We start from the raw sequence: 9,536 nt of genomic DNA on the forward strand, positions 1-9,536 counted from the left end.
CATCAGTTTCCAACATTTTTCACTTAGTCCCAAATGTATCGTTTTTCTCTGCCTATGTAACATTTTGTAAAAATGAGACATTGGTATACAACATTTCTCTGCAATGCATCCAACTATTTATCTAATCTATCGAACATTAAATGATAACAGATGTAACATTGGCGCAAAATATATCTGTATCAAATTTATGGAGACACCACCATGCCCAATTTGAGGTCGCCCGCAAAAAATCCACCGGCGGCGGAGAAGCTTCTGATGAGGACGCCGATGCTCTGTCCCGTGCGATGGCGGCCCGCTCGCTGCGGTCGGGGCAGGAGCTTGCGGCGGCAGCCCGTTCGCCGCGGTCGGGGCGGGAGGTCACAGTGGGAGCATGCAGTGGCTATAGCGGGAGCGTGCAGCGCGGAGATGGGCCAGCAGGCGAGCACGCGGCGGCGGGCTAGCAAGAGCGGCTTAGGCCAAGTGAGGGGGTGGTGACAGGAACGCGCGAGGCGGCGGAGGACGAGCAGGGGCAGCGGTGGCAGAAACACGCGGCTGCGGAAGGCAAAGGAGTGACGGAAAAATGGAGCGACCGCGGTTGAACCGGCTGGTAGCAACAGCCGGTTGATCTAAAGAGTTTTATTAAAACATGCATGTACTACTATAAAATGGTTTTCATTTTTTTTCTCTTTTAGATAGATAGGCTATCAGAAGGACATAAATATCGGAGTACTGTATGGCGCCTTGGGTACAAGTTATCTCTCCATAAATAGAAGGCGATCAACCTCTCCGGTGTGTGATAGCTCTAGTTCTCGACTTGTAGACAAACCGACTCAGCACACTGTAGTGCTTCCCTCCATGAAGTTCGTTAACATTTTCTCGTATGCGTAATCTAAAGGCTTTCGGCCCTCTTGACACTAGAAGGGTGAAGTTTATGGAAATAGGAGGCCTCGGAAACAATGAGCGAGGTGCACAATGCGTTCTTATTGCTAAAGTTGTCGATGTGGCTGCTCATACATGTCTGGTTCGCGATTGAGACACCAGACGTGACGCTATTTCACGTCGGTTCCACGGGAACCTTGGCAACCAGGCCTCTACGATACACGTCCTCGCTACCAAAGACTCAACCTTAGCTAGAACAGCCCTGTTCATATCGGTCTAGGCTGTGTTCTGTTCTTCATCTTGCCGAGAAGAAACACGCGTTCACGATGTATGTGCTCGCCGCGAAGAGCCCTGGCAGGAGTGTATGCGGGAGGCGGCCCTGGGATCTGCTTGGACAGTGTTTTGTTCGTGTCGCATTGAGCTCGCTCCGTCCGGTCCTAACCACTGCTTCGTTGGAGGACTTTTACGGTACTCTCCAGCCAGTCCAAGGAGTACCGACTGAAAATAGTCGTGGAGTATGTCCATCCGAGGGGAATAAAGTAATTTCTTATATTATGCCTTGTGGCCCGTGTAGGGGTATTTCCGTGCTTTGTTGTTTGTGCGAGGATGTTTTTGCAAAAGCTATTCCATTCGTCCCCCCCCCCACCCACCGATTCATTTCTTGGACGAACCCTATAAGATGAAGCGCGGCGAGGTATCTATCCCCATCAGGCCTTGTTGAGACTAGAGTTTTAGTGGAGATTAGCGGGGATAATCCGTTCCAAACTTTAAATCCCTACTTATCTTTAATACATGGTTGGTGCTAGTGTATGAGGGAGTTTAATCCCAACCTATCCTCACGTTTCTCCAAATTTTAGTATAATCTTTTCAATCCTCAATACTCTACCCCTACCTAGTGGTCTGGAATGAGATTTACTCTATAGAGTATTATTCCCACTAATCTCCTCTAATCCCCACTAAAACACTAATACACTGGTACCAAAGGCCTCACAGGGGAGGAGGACGAGGCGCCTCACGGCCGTGGCGTACAGCCCCCCGACGGATGCGCGTATGAAGGGCCGACCAGGGAGGGGAGCGTGGCGCGGCCATGGCGTCCAGCCCTCGCAGGAGGAGCCGTACGCGGATTGGGATGAGGCGCCGCGCGGCCGTGGCGTCGAGCCCCTCGACGGATGCGCGCGGACGGATGGGCGCCGTCTGCTCCCTGCCGCGGCGAGGTGGGGGAAAGGTAGGAGCGGCCGTGGCGGCCAGGTCAGTAGCAGTGGTGGTTCCTCGTGGGCGAGGTGGGTGAAAGGGAGGAGCAGCCGCGGCAGGTGGTCGTCTCTCTTCACGGAGTCACACTCTATGTGAGAACATCCAAATCCCAATCCCACCTCTATTTTCCCTGCGTGATTTAGAATGGCTTTTAGGGCTAGTCTGCGTTTTGCTATGGCTAGTTTCAGTTTTAGAATTGCTGTTATGGATTTAGTATTGCTGTTCTGCGAGTTAGGTTACATATAAGCTTCTAATTCCAGGAAACATGTTCTTCAGGACATAATGCTGATCTAGTCTTCAGGACTCAAACTCTTGGAAACATGTTCTTCTGTAACCATTATACAGTCTGGACACAATTTACTTCTCATTTTCTATGAAGTTTTACTTACAATATCATGCTCCGCATCTAAAAGTTAACATCATATCTATGGAAAATAGGAGGATTGATAACAACACTAATAAATGTGATTCCAATAAAAATCAACTAGGCGCCAAGTAGGCATATTCATATTACTTGCACAAGATGGATTTTATAGAAAAAGCTAGAATTAACAAGATGCACTATACGGTTTTATTACCACTGCCACTGCGATGCTACTCACAGTGATCAACGCTCAATTGTAACAATATAGGGAGAACATGCGGATAATTTGCTATCAGAGTGATATGTTTCTCAGTTTTAAGGTATCTCATGATTTATATTCCTGAATTGCATGAGGCACATGCCACAGCTACGATTTGTTCCTCCTTTGTAGAGCTATATGCTTGCCAGTAGTGAACCCTCCGAGTGTGAGCAAACAAACTTTTGATGTACCAACCAGTAAAAAGATATATATTGCACACGTTGTTCAAGGAAAGAGAACATCAAGGTCTACTTGATTTAGTGATTTGGTCCGATCATTCCGGATTAGTATCGATTAGTGTCTTTATCTCTATCTGCTCCTTTCAGGCAATGGTGGAGTGCTTGCATTGTTGGCTGGCGTTTAGCAGTTCTCTGCAATAGTGGGTTGATCTGCTCACGTGAACTTTATTTAAGATACAGTTACATGCACCCATGTTTTTATTTCCTCCACAATCGTAGGTAGTCCCTTCATAAATAGATGGTGAGCAGCCACTCCGGCGTGTGACAGCTCTCTCATTGGGTACAAAACAAATGAAACAAAAGGAAATGCTTTATCACCAGAGCGAGGTAACTAAAGTAAGATCTGTACATGTGACGTTTCTCTTCTGGAGGTTCGTTGCTTAGTGTAGCTGATCATCGGAAATGGGTGGCTTCAGGATCGATCTATGAGGAACAGACACGCGTTCTTCTTGCAGTTGAATGTCGTGTGGTTGTTCAAGCGATTTTTCTGTTCGTAGGTCGCGGCGCTCCTGTAGAGAAACATATGACCTGTCGTGGATGTCGCCGGTGTTTGATTTAGCATGCATGCTACTGCAACACACGAGGCTGATACCTGCTTGCCCATGATTAAATCAGAGAACCAGGTGCGGCAGGTGCAGAGTTCATGTCCGCTTCAACCTTACAGCGTTTGTGGACTGAGGCATAGCCCGGTGGCTAAGCAGTGCTGAACTGCTGATACTACCCGGTCCGCCCGAGTTCGAGACTCCGCACCGAGGCGCGTACACACCAAATCCTCTATTAAAAGACATGGGCTTCTTTCCCCATGTTGTCCCGTCACATCCAACCCAGAGACCGTTTTTAAATTGTATGAATTTGCTAACAATGTGTCTCCACTCGAATTTGTGAATTGCAATAATATCCTCACATTTTTAATGAAAAATTCTTAAATTGTTTGTATTTGCTAACAATGTGCCTCCACTCATAAGTTCGGCCTCCACTAAAACTTTCGTCTGGGTCTCCTGGTGTGTGCCTTTGCCAAAGTGCTGACGAGAACATGCAAGAGAGGTGAATGCATTCGGAGGCCACATTCATTTTTTGAGCTGTGTTACGGTGATTGGGTAGTACCACCGAGTGCTACCAAGTGCTACCTCTGTGATTAATTGTGTCCGTCCGATTAGGCCAATTATTTTTGCATTTTAAATTAATGAACTAAGGGTATTATTGTAAATTTGTAGGCAACCGCCCCACCCGCACGACCGCATCGCGACTCGCGAGCTCGTCCCGATCTGATTCCCCCGTTCCCCAACCCTCTGCCTCATGCGATCTTGCCTTGCGACGAGGCCGCCGCCACTGCGGCGACGGCGCAGGAGCTTGCTGATCCCCTCTGCAATTACTTCCCATCTACAGCTCTCCTCTCCCGTGTGCTGTGCTCCGTTGACGGCGACGGCGGCGGTTCGTCGTTGTGGGCGTAGGTATAGGTGCTGTCGGGGTGGCTCTGCGAGGATGGTGCCGGCGCCGTCGGTGTCGGACGATCGGAGTGCAGCCGGGACTAATCGCCGGGCACACATTTCTGCACCGCACCCGCCTCGGCCGCCATTCTGATTACTTAACTTCTGGTATGATTAATGCCGTTGATTCTAATTTTCGCAAAAAAAATGTTCACCGTTCTGATTAATCTCTTCAACAAAAAATATCCATACGTTGAATAGCCTTGGAGAGTTGCATTATTGTCTGCTGGAGTCTATATGAGCATACACTAGACTCCTTCACTTCAAGATCATAAAGACCACCGAATCACACAGATCTTCTGAGTAGTTTATGTATCAAGATGTGTTTTCAGCATATTCCCCACAAAGCCTCATGCTATTTATCTAGGCACTGTCTTGTATGCACTGCTAAACACATTACGGTGCAGACTGTCTCACACGGTAATACGAAAACAATTTTTCTTTATATACTCTTTATTGGACCCTGGCAATAGTTTCACCTTTCTTATGCTTGCAGACCTTGTACACCCAGAATATACAAAGAACAACTAATAGCACGATTTGTACCTTGATTCATCCTACTACTAATATGTTCAGCTAACTTCACTTGTTACCTTACCTGAATTAGACCAAGAGACCCATCATTTATGGCTAGCATATATAGGCACTGGACTAATGCTTTGTTACTGAAGTGCAATTGTTCCACTTTTAACTTTAGTGATGTTCATCATCGCAGTATATTTCTTTACTTAATAAGCTTACACTGAAGAACTCTGCCCAAATGCCATTAAGCATGTGGATTCTAGCTTGGTTGTTACAATGTGGTTGTTTATTTCGAAGTCAGTATCTTATATTTACTAATTGGAGACTCCCATCAAGCCTCCACATTAACCCTCGCGTGAAAAGAAGACTAACCATCCGATTGTCTATTTCTGAAATCTAAACCGTTTGATTGCAATCAACGTTGAAACGTTCCCATGTGCTTCTCAGAAAAAAAAAACTAGATATCGTTTAGTCCGCGGCGCCGTGGCCGCCGCTGCTTCTGTGGTCTTCCTCGATCTGCCGGCCGCCTCTCCTGCTTGATCCCTGCCCACCCCCTGGCCGGTGCAACTCCTCATGTCCTTCCTACTCATGCTTCGCCGCCTTGGCCGGGTGTAAGCCGGGTGCCATCTTCTCAGCTCTAGCGACAGTTTCGATGTGCAAGCAAATCCAACATATGACATCAATTCCCACCTCTGCTTTGATGCTGCTGTACGCTGATGACATGCACAGTCAGACGGAGACGGAGCATGGTAACTATCCACAACTATCTAATAAATTTGTATCTATGATTGATGATGATTTCACTCTGATGCCACGTAGATCCGTAAAGTCATGGTGATGCATGTACTCACGTCTGGATAATTGCCTGATGAAGTCCCTCTCCTGGTACGTACAAAAGCCGATGTGATCACCCATTAGTAATTCTGCTACTAGCTCGGGAGAAAATTTACTTATACGGCCTCCCAGTGAAAAAAACGCATTTGCACAGGATAATATATACCTGGTATGTACAATTGGTTACTTTGGTTTTGATGAAAGTTCAGACTGAAACATCTCTAGGAACGAATTATGTGAAAGAAATAAACTAGAATCTCTTGCAAAGAATTAAATGTACTCCTATATCTTACTTTCATATTTTGGAGTTTTCGCAGTTGATCTCGGACCAAAGGAAAAACTGAAACCACTGTCTTAGTTAATATTGCTTGAATGGTTCACATACTCAACAGAGGAGTGCATATCGCCAATCTGTGTTAGCTTTTGTTGCATTGCTTACAAATGGGAACTTTTTCCCGATTAAATACTCAATATTCAATTGAAAAGCTTTGGATAGAATCAGCACGCAGTTCCCAGGATCAATACTTCAAGATAATCGAAGATGCTCAAGAACTATGGGTAATATGCAGATACTGCTCTGAGAATGATAAAAAAATCTAGGGATGATGTAGAAAGCGTCACAAGGTAAATGACTCTTTCATTTGTCCAATTAATTTTTTGTGAAAACCACTGACCCAACATACAGAAATTGAGCTCATGTTGAAATCAAATAATTTTATCAGACATATTCTACTTGATACTGCTCTGAGAATGATAAAAAAAAATCTAGGGATGATCTAGAAAGCGTCACAAGGTAAATGACTCTTTCATTTGTCCAATTAATTTTTTGTGAAAACCACTGACCCAACATACGGAAATTGAGCTCATGTTGAAATCAAATAATTTTTTCAGACATATTCTACTTGCAATGCATTTGGAATTGATGAATCTCATGTACATAGAAAATATGTAGGAATTCAAGATAACCTGGAACAATATCACTTGGTAACCTCATTTCAGGTAACATAATAGCTCTCATAGGATTGTATTTTGCTGCTGAATATTTTCTGTTCTCGAGCACATATCTGAAATTCAGTTTTGCTTGAGTTCTAAACGATATTCTGCAAGATTAAATTCTAAGTACCATGCTGAACTTTTTTAATTCTATCCACCAAAATGTTATCTTTTGTTTCTTAATATGTGTCAATAACAACAACATGTAGAACCAATGCAACGATGCATGGGTAGGTAATTAAGATAATTAAATATAACAATAAGTGAATTGAGTTAAAGAGGTCAGGATAACGATGGTGGATAGTTAAGTTTTTCTTCATGGGCATATATCTAGATAGTCCCGAATCAACAATAATTATGGATCAAATATTTAGTATGCAGTTTTTTAAATCTTTGATGCTTCCAAAGATATTGAATTCGAGCATCTAAGTTCATATTTAAAAATTATAAAAGTGAGCTCATATTAGACATGCAACACATGCGTGCTGCCATAAGTGAGAATCATATTTATTTTAAAATATGAAAGTAGGTAACCAGTATGCACGCAAATGGAAACTTATGCTTGGTATGGACCTACGATTCCATCCATGTTATGAAAACCAGAAACAGGAGCGCCTGGTACAATCGCTAGGGACTGAGGATCGTTTCTCTGCTGCAGCTAGAAGGTGAAGCGATCGGGTCTGAAAGAGAGTAGTCAACGCGAACTGGCCAGCTGCACTTGGTTGCATGCATGGGATGACGTGGAGGTGAGAGCTGTCTAATATGGTGGGCCTGTTGAGATGGCATAGCTGTATGTTTAGAGAAATAGTTTAATGAGAATGAATTATTTAGTTATATAGGATACAAATAATAACGAAGACTGTCAAAGAAAAATGAAGATGATTGTTAATCATATATATGAATATACTTTTGTGGCATACCTATTGTTTTGGCATTGTTGAATACTATGCGTGCAATATCTATAACCGATACATTTCAATTGTTTCTTTACACTTGAGGAGATAGCCTGTTGTAGCCTAATATTTAAACACTGTTTACTATCTACTAATCTTTAAGAAGGGTCACTGGTGGAAAAAGGGCCTTTGGTCGCTGTTCGCAACTGCCATTAGTCGCGGTTGCGCAACCGCGACCAAATAGGCGCGACTAAGTTACAGTTGGAGCTATTCAAGTTTTGCTTTTACCTGTTGGAAGAATGAATCGATATTTACTTCATGTTGTGGCATAAATAAAATAATATGCAATCATGTAAACAAAACAGTAGCGCTGTTTCCTCAGGTATATACATATATTATACCATCATGTAAGTATTTATTAGGATTTAGCAGTAAGTCGTGCTTTAGTTAATCAAATTTTGATTCATATTATTATAATTCTTTGCTATAAATAAGACAAACTAATGTTTAAGCTTTACAAGTGAAGCTAATGTCACTTTAAAATTTTCCATTAAACCAACACCAAATGTTATCAAAGTTTTCCAAATTCTAGGCCGTGCAAAGTGCAGTTGCACGGGTTGCTTGAGCTGCTACCTCACCACCCAGCTTGATTTTGTGTATCTTAAATCTGTGATCTTATGGTGGCTCTTGATCTTGTATACATCACGGTAAGATGTCCTTCGTTACTTCCAGATTTATATATGTTTTATAATGTTCCCTCATTACTTGTCTACACTTTATTATGTTTATACTGCTATAGATGAATCTCTAAGGACAAAGACTAATATATGGTCCAAGTATGCGTGTCTGCTTGTGGTTAGTAAATTTGGGGTGCATTTGACAGTTTATTTGACACAAATTGTTTTCTATTTTTTTAGTTGACTTGATAAAACCTGTAATTATTTATTTGTATGTGATATGCAGGAAAACATGGGTGATGAGTCTGCGGATGAGTACTATGGCATCATCAGGAAGACGTTTGCTAGTGAGGATGATGGATTTGAGTTCTATAACAGTTATGCTCTTGAGAAAGGTTTTTGTGTGTAGAAAAGATATGTTGAGTGGGATGAAGCCAACCAGGAGATAATTCTGAGGAAACTGGTATGTAGTCGAGAAGAGAAGCACATGAAGAGAGTAGGAAGAGGAGGCCACAGAACCTCACTCTTGCTGGGTGTCGAGCCAAATTTGTCATTGCAAGAGTCAATAAAATGGTCTGTGGTTTGTGAAGGATTTTGTCGATGAACACACCCATCTGTTTCAATATACATAAAGTAGATTACAAAGCTATTAGAGGAAAGCTGACTTGTAATACACATTTTATGTTCCACAAGAACAGACAAAGAGTTACTTTAACAGCCTGGACATATTGACATACATGTAATATTATGCTGAATTTTATCTTTTGCAAGAATGTCATAATTCAATCATATAGCATACAGGTTTTTTTACCTCGTCTTTCATCAACAGGATATAATCATGTTGTTTGAAATGCCTAATGATATTACTGTTAGAGATTAATTTCACATATATACCAGCTACATGTATCCTTGAAGCTATGTTGGAACAGTGATTTCCCCAGGCTGTCCTGTAGGGTACCAATGCCTTTGTTGTTCATATGGTAAACTACACTTAATTGTTGGAGGTGGGTAAACGGTATACTTTGAGAGCATGGTAAGGATTTGTTATTGTCGATGCACTCAACCGCATATACCTCTTCCCCATTTCTGTCATTCTCATCCTTCTTTTAGGATAACGATGTCATTTAGATGGTACATCGCTTGACAGTACGATTTCTGA

General features: G+C 42.8%; 1 long non-coding RNA gene across 2 annotated transcripts; it reads left to right on the top strand.

Annotated features, from left to right (window-relative positions):
- The first annotated feature begins 2,106 nt into the window (after positions 1 to 2,106).
- Positions 2,107 to 9,094, top strand: LOC124699994. 2 transcript variants are annotated; one of them, XR_007001595.1, is made up of 2 exons: positions 2,107 to 2,201; positions 8,664 to 9,094. It is a non-coding gene; the product is annotated as an uncharacterized LOC124699994 (long non-coding RNA). The 2 variants fall into 2 exon arrangements; XR_007001594.1 differs by lacking the exon at positions 2,107 to 2,201 and adding an exon at positions 4,465 to 4,566.
- The last annotated feature ends 442 nt before the right edge of the window (positions 9,095 to 9,536 follow it).

Source organism: Lolium rigidum, chromosome 3, assembly GCF_022539505.1.
Source record: "Lolium rigidum isolate FL_2022 chromosome 3, APGP_CSIRO_Lrig_0.1, whole genome shotgun sequence".
In the NCBI taxonomy this organism is placed as follows: domain Eukaryota; kingdom Viridiplantae; phylum Streptophyta; class Magnoliopsida; order Poales; family Poaceae; genus Lolium; species Lolium rigidum.